The sequence below is a fragment of the Cetorhinus maximus genome, chromosome 20, assembly GCF_964194155.1.
Source record: "Cetorhinus maximus chromosome 20, sCetMax3.hap1.1, whole genome shotgun sequence".
NCBI classification, from domain to species: domain Eukaryota; kingdom Metazoa; phylum Chordata; class Chondrichthyes; order Lamniformes; family Cetorhinidae; genus Cetorhinus; species Cetorhinus maximus.
The window spans coordinates 94,271,639-94,282,397 of record NC_135898.1 but is presented as its reverse complement, the minus strand read 5'-3'; positions in this window follow the sequence as shown (position 1 = coordinate 94,282,397).

Sequence of the window (10,759 nt, the reverse complement as noted above, 5' to 3'; positions counted from 1 at the left end):
TCCCTTTCGTCCCCAAAAATCAAAGATTGGATAGGCTTGGGTTGTTTTTCTTGGAACAGAGGAGACTGAGGGGAGATTCAATTGAGGTGTTTAAAACTATGGAGGGCCAAAATAGAGTGGATAGAAAGGCCTATTTCCCTTAGCAGAGAGGATAATAACCATTTTACATTTAAATAACTGGCAGATTAATTAAAAGGGAGTGAGGAGAATTTTTTTTATCCAGAGAGTGATGGGCATCTGGAACTCACTGTAAATAAAGACAGAAATCTTCATCATATTTAAAAAAAAACTTGTATATATCTTGATGTGCCAGAACCTACAGGGGGCTACAGAGCTGGAAAGTGGGTTTTAGTTGGATATCTCTTTTTTAACTGGTACAAGAACAATGGATCAAATGGCCTCCTTATGTGCCACAAACCTTCTGTTTCTATGGATACACAGGTTGTTGTGGAGTCGAGGGTGGTGATAGAGAGGTAGAGGTGGGCCTTGTCTGCAAACATGTGGAAACTCAGGCGATGCGTACTGTTAGTATCAATCAAGAGACACGATCTATGATTAATCTATAGCTCAGTGTTGCAGAAATGCTGCATTTAGCCACCAAGCTCAATAACCTAAGACTTGGATTCATTTCTATCTACTTTCTTTCAATCGTTTCCATGAGTTTTGATAAATACATTGACCAGAGCCTGACATGGTATCTTACAAGAAGTCGCAATAAATTTTGTCCTTCATACATAGTCAATATTACATCGTTTTACAGTTCTATTTATACTTCCAAAATCCTATTTGCTTTGACAATCATTGGCATTCAATTTAAGAGCAACTCATCATTTGGGCAACTATCAAATTTTCCCTGTCTCATCCTATTTCATACAATAACCTTTATTGTTGAATCATATTTGCTATTTTTAGTATCAATGCGATTCACTTCACATTTCTCAGCTTTAAATGTCATTTTCTATCCATCCGTTCAACTGCTATGTCTCTTTACATCCTCAAACTATGTCCCTTTTCTCAGAGAACTCTGGTCTCCTATACTTCTGGAATAATTCACGGATTTAGATATCCTACTTACAACCCTCTCAATGAGGTCATTCATAGATATTAGGGAGTGGAAGGGTCCCATGCTTTTCCTGAGCAAAGACATGCCAGAGGAATGATTTAATCCTTTAAAGAATAATCTGAGTCCAAGCTTCAGCTTTGTAGCAAAGATTTCGTACTGAGTTATGGCTCTGAGTTTGAGATCATTAAGACATTAAGAAAGGCTTCAAGAACTCAAGTACTTTTCGTTCTGATTCAGTCATTTGCAATCGTGGAGGGAACTGGCAAAGTGGATTTAAAGAGGTTCTTTGTGGCATCCTCCAATGGATACATTCATCAGGATAGTCTGTATCTGAATCCTACTGACTAGAAGATAACAGGTTTCATTTTAGGCCTTGGTGAGTTACTGCCACTACTATTACGACTCATACAACAACAACTTGCATTAAAAAAGCAACTTTAGTGCAGAATAATGCTCCACAGATTTGTAAACAAAACAGTTGGGTCCAGGCAAAAGAAGAGGGTAGTGAATGTCTGGAATTCTCTACCCCAGAGAGTTGTGGAGACTAGATCACAAAGTATTTAAAGAGGAAGTAGGTAGATTTTTGAAATATCGGAGAGTTGAGGGCAATGAGGAGCTGGCACGAAAGAGGATTTGAGGCCCAGGGCAGATCAGCCATGATCTTATTGAATTGCGGGGCAGGCTTGAGGGGCCAAATGGCCTACTCCTGCTCCTATTTCTTATGTTCTTATGATCCCAGCTAGGGCGATAATTAATTCCAGCACCCCTTGGCTAGTAACAGGGAAAATTAGATAGGGACAGTGCTCTTGACTGCTGCCCAGTGATTTCTTTTGGGGGAAAAATATGCTTCCATGGGCAGAATGTGACTTTGATGTTAATGAAAGTCAATAGTTGTCTGACACTCACTATCTAGGTTCACAAACAGAGAATGACTATTTGGATGAATGCCAGTAGTCAATCCCTTTGAAGGAAGATTGGGAAGGAAACTGGCAAAAATATTTTCTCTATTTAATTCTCAGTGGATTGGTGAAATACATAGGGACAATGTTCCTGATCCTTTCACCATAGAAAATGCATAATTCCTGGGGTGCAAGATCTGCTGTTTGCTGCTTTTACCTTGCCCAAGGACTTCTGGGCCTTTCCTGGGTATTGGGGATTGCGCTGTAACTGCAGTAGGGTGCCAGAGCACTCAAAGAACACAGTGCTGTGCACTGCCTTGGGCCTTTGGCAGCCCAAAGCATTTAAGTTAGATAAATTTTATGAATTTCTACAGCTCTGGGATTCTTAAGCCTTTTCAGTAACCTCTGACTGCCAAAGGAGACTGGCATGCAGAAAGCACTGATTTTCAAGGCTCAGCAAGCAACTGAGGTGTGGTAGAGTGTTGGATACAGTTTGGTGGATCTTAATGAAGTCTTCATAGTCTTTAGTAGGTTAACTGTATGTATTTATTAACTACAAGAACTATGTACGTATACATAGTAAAGGGTTCAAACAAGGTGCTCTCTCCATGCTTGTATCTGCATGCGGCCCTGTCCAACACTAGACTGACCCCCTAGGCAGGTCATGTGTTCTCTTACATCACTGTGTGAGCGGTACTGTACTCAGTCCCACTTTAACCCTATATGTGCCAGATCTTTATGCTACACCTCCCCCCATAAGTAGTTATTTAATGTATTTCAAGTTATTCTAGTCTACCCCATATATTTACATCACTGTTACTACCCAATCTCCCCCTTCAAGCCTCTGAGTTCAGAGTTTCAGGCGGTCTGGAAGCCTTATAACTCTTCTATATCTCGTTCGCACTACTGTTGGAGGAGTGGTAAGCTCTGTCATTGCAGATAAACTCTGTTGATTTGGAGGTTGTTTTCGCGTCTGAGTTTCTTTTCATCCTTTATTCCCATTCCTTGGTATTGAGCCACTCTTTGTCGATTCGGCAGTTCCAGTGGATGTTGTTCCATCCCATTTTTTTGCAGGGTGGATGAACATTGTGCTCATCATCATGTCATTTTTTTTCCTCTTCTTCCTTCATTGTGTGGGTCATCACGATGTCCTCCTTGATGGAAGATGGCCATTCCAGTTATGAGGATACGGTTTTATAGTAAGTTCGCCTTTGCGTTTGGCTGTGTGGTGTGCTGTTGGCAATGCACGGCTGCTACTTGGTTCCAGCATCATCTGTGGCCCTGTCATGCTGGCCGGGAGTTGCCGCATTTGCTCTGTGGTCGCAGTGTTGACTTCATCAGCAGTCGTCAAAGCCAGAGGTAGAGGCTCTTCAGGCTGTTGGTTGCTCTCCAGTCTATTCTCCACTGGAGGCGTTGTGGTAACCATCTGAGCGGTTGGCTGGTCTGACCAATGAGGGTATTCCGGCACCTGTTATGAAAATGGGCAAACCTGCTCTGCAAAGAGAGAAGACAGTTCACAACCTAAGTCCCAGTCAGGACACTCTTTCTTGTTGGAGCTCTTGGGAACTTGCAGCTCTGTATAATTTATGACAGTGGTTCTCTTGACATCTTCTACCATTTTGAGGAGATCCAGGGACACACCGGCATCTCTGCTCAAGAGAGAAAAAGACTGGTTATGGATGCATCAGCTCAAAAATTTGTTTGCTGCCGTACCATAGTGGTTCCAGAATCATACCTATGACCAGAAGTCAGATTCTTCTGGGCCCATAGAGTGACGGGTCTGTTGTTTGAAGCCAGAGGTCTCTCAGCCACAGTTCTTTGTCTGATAGGGCTGTAACACTGGCTCCCATGTTCAATTTAAGGATTGTGTAAGTTGGGAATCTGGTTTTTTACATTGCAGTTTTTTAAACACCAATTTCTGACTACTGAACTATTTAAAAGTTTCTCAGGGCTTGCTTTATCCTGGAATTGAAAAGTAGTTTTAGCTCATGACTGCTAGGTTTGCTGACTCTGCACTCTGGGAGTTGAAGCTGATATTCAAGAGATGCCATGGAGTCTTCTGCTGCAATTTAAATTTCTGCCTTCAGCTTCTAAGCCTTTCTTTGGCACTTTACCCAGCTAATTTTCCTCTGCGTGTCTGCCTCTCGAGCTTTTCTTCAGGTCAGAATGATTCTTTGAATTTTTCTTTAGCCATGCAGGGTTTAGTTTTTCTCTGCATTTTTTGAAAGATTTTGGGTTTTTCCATTTGTTGCCACCATGTTGTAGGATGCTGGTAGGTCTTAATGAAGCCTTCATAGTCTTAAGTAGGTTAACTGTACGTATTTATTAACTACAAGAACATGTACATATATACAGTAAAGGGTTCAGGCTAGGAGCTGGTTTCATGCTTGTTTGTACACACGGCTCTGTCCAACACTAGACTGACCCTTAGGTGCAGGTCATGTGTTCTCTTACATCACTGTGTGGGTGGTATTGTACTCAGAACCACATTAACCCAAACATGCCGGACCCTTATACTCCATGCAGGACTTCTATTCCCCCTCTATCCCACCATGGGGCTGACCATCAATAGGCATTGCCCCAAGCCATGAACTAACAAGTGCTCCATTTTAGGAAGAACATTTGAGCCAGGGATAAGATGCAATGTCAGCTTAATAGGAAGATACCAGAGAAGATATAGCTATATTGGGAGTCTTAAAAAAGCTAGGGTTGTATTCACTGGAGCAGAGAAGGATAAGGGAGGTGTAATGCAAATGAAAGGGTTTGAAAGGGTAAGCAATGGTAGATTATTTTCACTGGTTGGCAGAATGGTAATGAGGGCACTTAAATTTAGGATTACAGTCCTGTAGTTTTAATTTAAAGTTTCTTAGTTCAAATTGCCTGCAAATTCAATTTTAACTAAATTCTCACTTTGAAATGTTAATTATATAGCTTTGAAATGTTAATTCTATATCTTAATTTAAATTACTGGATAATTTAAAACAAAATTTGTGCAAAATTAACTTTGGGTCATGAGCAATGGATTATAGAACTGGAAATATAATCAGGAGGATAGATGTTTCTCACATAAATGATTATAATATGGAATACATTATCACAAGTGGCTATTGAAGACAATTGAATCACAACATTTAAGAGGGAATTGGATTAACACCTGAAGAAGGAAAATATTAAGGAAAGCAAGGAACGAAAAGGAAAGTGAGACTAGCTCCGATGTTGCGTTCTTAATGGTCACTGGTATGACAGGCTGAAATAGCCTTTGATTCTGCTTAAACATCCATGGATTTATGAGCTAGGAGAATTAACTCCTAAGGAAGCTTCAAGGTAAACATGAATAATGATGAGTTGTACAGTTGATACTAGGAATTTCTGACAGAATAATATTCCAGAAAATGCAATAAAAGCAAATTCGGTTGAATCATTTGAAAAGGAAGTGGGCAGTTTCCTGATTCAGTAGGGAGTGGAGGGATATGGGTTTGGCTTTTGGGTGGAGTGATGTTTAAAAAAAGGCTGTTTAAACAAAAAGGCCAGAGCTAGCATCCTTACACGTGGAAAAGGGTGAGTTATTGTAGTTGCTAACTTTCTCATGTTCTGACAGCATGATGTAATTTATTAAATTGAGAAACCTGAATAAAAAGGGGAAGGCCCATAGTGAAAAATACTAGCAGGGCTGAAAAGAGTTGGATAAAACTTGATGTGGGTTATGAAGCAGCAATTTGATGATACCTCACTTTGTTTTACAATGATAGCACTGGTAAGTGCAGGTCATGTCTAACAGAGTTTAGAGCTGCCCATTCTAGCATCTCAACCACATCAAAAAAGGACTAGGTGGTACAGAAGTATGCAAGGGACACTTTGTATTTCAGTGCTAAAAATCTTGGAAGTAGGTGCTGTGTTAATTTAACCCTTTGGGTCACAAAATTCAGTTCCTTTAGCACTATGGGGGCCATTCCAGAACCAAAATGGCACTCGTACCGCTTTCTCTCACCTTGCTGAGAGTATGGACAGATGTGTTATGAGTTTGCACAGAAGTGTGCAAAATATCCTGACCTCAGTCAGCACCTACCTCTGATTTTTAAATTCATTTTATGGGATGTGGGCATCGCTGGCTTGGCCAGCATTAATTTCCCATCTCTAATTGCCCTTGGGAAGGTAGTGGTGAGCTGCCTTCTTGAACCGCTGCAGTCCCTGTGGTGTAGGTACATCCACAGTGCTGTTAGGGAGGGAGTTCCAGGACTTTGACACCAGCGCTGCCATTTGGACCTCACCTCTCTAGTTACTGCTTTCTCTTAAACACACACAGATAAGCATGCATTCAGGAGCACAAAGGATCCCTGTCCCACCCTCCACTCCCCCTGCCACAAGTGGAATTTATAGGGATCAACAACAATTGACAGTGTCGTTGCAGATTACTTCTTACTTGCAGCTCGAGTTTGTGGAAGTGCTGGGTGCTTTGAGGAGTTGGTTCCAGTTGGGGAAGTCTATAGGCAGTGGTGCTCCATGTGGGGAAGTCATTGGTTGCTACAGCAAAGCACATCACTTGCTCACACTCATGGATGTCACAGTAGCAGTCCCCCATGGGCTGGAGTGTGAGAGGGAGATGATGTAGAAACAGCAAAGAAATGACATGCTGCTCACAGAGGGAGAAGGAGGGTGACAAGAGCTCTCAGCAGTAGGCCTTATCCACGTAGAGTCTACCAGGAGCACTTCATTACCTCCACCTAAGCCATGAGCAGTGTCTGCATCGCCTATGATCATGAAGGAGGTGCTCACAGAGCTCTTCCACCTCTTAGAAGCAGACCTGCAGTCTCAGAGCAGGACAAGGGTGGTGTTGGCAGTGGCTGTGAACATGGCCATAGTCCTTATTTTCTTTGCATCGGGATCCTTCCAGCCTGGAGCAGGTGACATATTTATCATCTCTTACCATCCATTCTGATATCAGAGAGGTGACAGAATCCCAGTTTGCCAGGGAAGGAGATGTCATTGTCTATTCTCCAAACAGAGAAATGCAGCTAGAGTGTGCACATATGAAGAGGAGTCATATTCAACTTGAAACGTTAACTCTGTTTCTCAGTCCACAGATGCTGCCTGACCTGATGAGTATTTCCAGCACTCCCTGTTTTTGTTTATTGCAGGGTCTGCCAGGATAGCAGGCTTCCCCATGGCACAGGGTGCTAACACCTTCCCACACACGGATTGGCAAAGCTGATTACTACTCAGTGAATGTGCAGTTGGTGTGCAACCACACTCAGTGCGTGCTACTGAATGCCCATCATCCTGGCAGCAGCCATGATGGTTCATTTTGTGCCAAGCTGCATTTCCATCTATCCTTCAGGTGCCAGTTCAAGCCAGAAGGGTAGCTGTTGGATAACAAGAGTTAGTTGCTCTCCACCTGGCTGATAAATTGTCTCTGAAACTTAACCATACATGGCTAGCAGGAGTACAATGAGAGGTATCATGCCACCAAAAAAAAAACCATGATTGAGGTGCTGAATCGATGGTTCTGCTGCCTCAACCACTCTGGAAGAATCTTCGAACACTCACTGGAGCAGGTGTCCCGATTCGTGCTGGTTTATTGCACCCTCCACAACCTGGGTCATCACGAGGGCACAGCCCTTGTTACCAGGGCTTCTCCTCACCTCTCCCCAGTGTCTCCCCACCATCTCAGAAGAAGGAGAAGGAAGACAAGGAGGAACAAGGGAGGAGGCAGCTGGCATATCCACATTCCAGCTAGGCTATCTGTGAACACCTAATATGTCTCTGGCTCCCGTGAATACAACCCAAATTTCCCATTGTACAACATTCACACACTTTACCATCCATCTGTTATGGACTATCACCCTCTTGGCCACAAACCTGAAATAAAACCACCACAAAGCAACCATTCCATACCAACTTTATCTAACAAAACATCCAATATTCTATATGAAACTCAACTAATAAACCTTGTGCATTCCCTTAGCACCTGTCTTGTTGCCATTCCTGACCTAGTGTTCCTCTGCAATACTAGCCCTGTGGCTGAAAGAAAGCTACTGAGATACAGTTGAGGGGAAAAAGGAATAGAAGGTTATGTTGATAGGATGAGATGAAGTTAGGTGGGAGGAGTCTTAAGTGGAGCATAGGTGCCAACATGGACAGGTAGCAGAGCATTCCAAATTAAAGGCAAAATACTGCGGATGCTGGAAATCTGAAACAAAAACAAAAACAAAAAATGCTGGAAAAACTCAGCAGGTCTGACAGCCTCTGTGGCGAGAAAGACAGAGTTAACGTTTTGAGTCCATATGACTCTTCTTCAGAGCAAAAGGGAAGTAGAAATGTGGTGAAATATATACTGTTTAAGGGGGATGGAATAGGTGAAGCTGGATAGAAGACCAGCGATAGGTGGAGGCAAAGGAGAGATTGCAAAAGATGCCATAAACCATATTGTTAATAGTGGTGGTACTGGCTAAAGGAGGTGCTAATGGTGACATTAAGAGTGGAAAGCAGAATGTGATAATGGCCAGACCAGGGTAAGCACTCTGGAAAGTGACAGATGGCCCTAGTGGGGATGGGGTTGGGGGAGGGGACAGTGGTGGGAAAAAAGATCGAAAAGGCTAAAAGCTGGGGATAAAACAATGAATAAAAATGGAAATAAATTTAAGGAATAATAATAATGAAAGTGGGAAAAATAAATAAATAAAAATAAAAATGAATATACAAAAAAGGAGGGGATGAAAAAGGGGTGGGGATGGAGGAGAGAGTTCGTGGTCTGGAACTTTCCAAGTGTTCGTTAAACCATAACTCAGAGCCCAAGTCTTGAGAAGAAGAGAACTAAGTGAAGAAATAATGGACTGGTACAATTGAAAGAATGAAAGCCATGTCATTTTACAAAATGTCCTACTCAAGGGACTTGAGCTCATAATCTAGGCTGCCATTTCAGCGCAATACAGAGGTGCTCTGTTTTGAATGAGACATTAAACCAAGGCTCCACCTGCCCTCCCAGACAGATGTAAGATAAAGACGTTATTCAAAGACAGGAGGAGTTCTCCCAGTGTCCAGGCCAACATTTATCCCTTAACTAACATCATTAACATAGATTATCCAGTCACTTATTCCATTGCTGTTTGTAGGACTTTACTGTGTACAAATTAACCGCCACATGTCCAACATTATAACAATAACTTTCTTAGACTTTAGGACAATGGGCAGTAAGACTCTACCACCGGCCCTGGTCCATCGCAATCTCTTCCACTCCAGCCCAAGTGGTGTCCCGCTTTTGGACATGCTCTTTAATTGTACTTCACCAAGTCATCTTTGGCCGGCCCCATCTTCTTCTTTGGCTTTGCGATGTCTACTCTACTGCCACTCTGGTGAGGTGTACGTCCAGGAAGCAAAGGACATGTCCTGCCAATCAGTCATCTCTCCATCACGATATCTAGCAGGCGCCTCTGACCAGTCCTCTGAAGCGCTCCCTCATTGGCGACGTTGTCTCTCCATGTGATGTTCAGGGTCTTACGTAGGCAGCACTGGCGAAAGATGTCCAACTTATGTGACTCCTTGGCTGTTCTCTTCCATGTTTCACTGGCATAGATTGTGAATGGTATGGACATGTAGAGTTGCAGCTTGATGGCCGTGTTGATGGTGTTGGTTGCCCACACTGTACCGAGCCGCTGGAAGACGATGCTGTGTTGCTGATTCTTGTGTGGACATTGATTTCTACATCACCCTCCCAGGAGATGTTGCTTCCTCGATTAGGGAAGTTGTTGACATCCTCCATGTTCTGATGCCCAACGGTGATGGGGAGGGTAGGGGGTGAGCACCTGTTGCCATCCAGTCATCATTGTCTTGGTCTTCTCGCAGCTGACGTGTAGACCAACTTGGTGCCGCTACTCTCAAAACTGGTCGTCATGTCATATCATAACAATGACTCCACTTCAAAAAAGTACTTGGCCATAAAACATGTGACGTGAGAAAAAATTAATTCACACGACGAGTGGTTCGAGTCTGGAGCGCGCTGCCTGCAAGTGTGGTGGAAGCAGGTTCAATCCAGGCATTCATAAGGGCATTAGATGGTTTTTAATAGAAACAATGTGCAGGGGTATGGGGAAAAGGCAGGAGAATGGCAATAGGTGATAATGGTGCAGACACGATGGGCCAAATGGCCTCCTTCTGTGCAGTTAAAATTCTGTGATATGTCCTGAGGTTGTGACAAGCACTTGATAGATGCAAGTCCTTTTTTTCCTTCTCTTTTACAAAAATATCTTCCAAAACAGCAACGTTCAGGTTTAAATTGGGACTATTGACCATTTCTGCCCAAATTCTATGGCAATCACTAATAGGATTTTCTTGATAATGTTTTGAAGAGTTTCTAAGATTATACAGGCCTTCCGGATTTCACCTCTACACAGTAATCTAAATGGAAGTGAATATGCCTATATTATAATAAATCTGTGGTACCCCAAGTGCATTTTATGCTCATTTAACTGCTGTTGCAAGTACTGTGTACTGCATTACCTTTTTTCATGTTCATATGTCGGTGGTATTAAATGAAGAAAAATATCATTCAAATGTAATTATTAAAATTACAGATCCTTTAATGTTTTTTGGGTGGAGGATAAGTGCTCCTCAGTTAAAGAGATGGTCAATTATTGTCTTTACTACAATTCTTTGTGGGGAGCTTCAATCTAGGTAGTGGTATTGTCACTGGACTAGTAATCCAGAGACCCAGGGTAAAGCTCTGGGGACCTGGGATTGAATCCCACCACATCAGATGGTGGAATCTGAATTCAATAAAAATCTGGAATTAAAAGTCTGATGA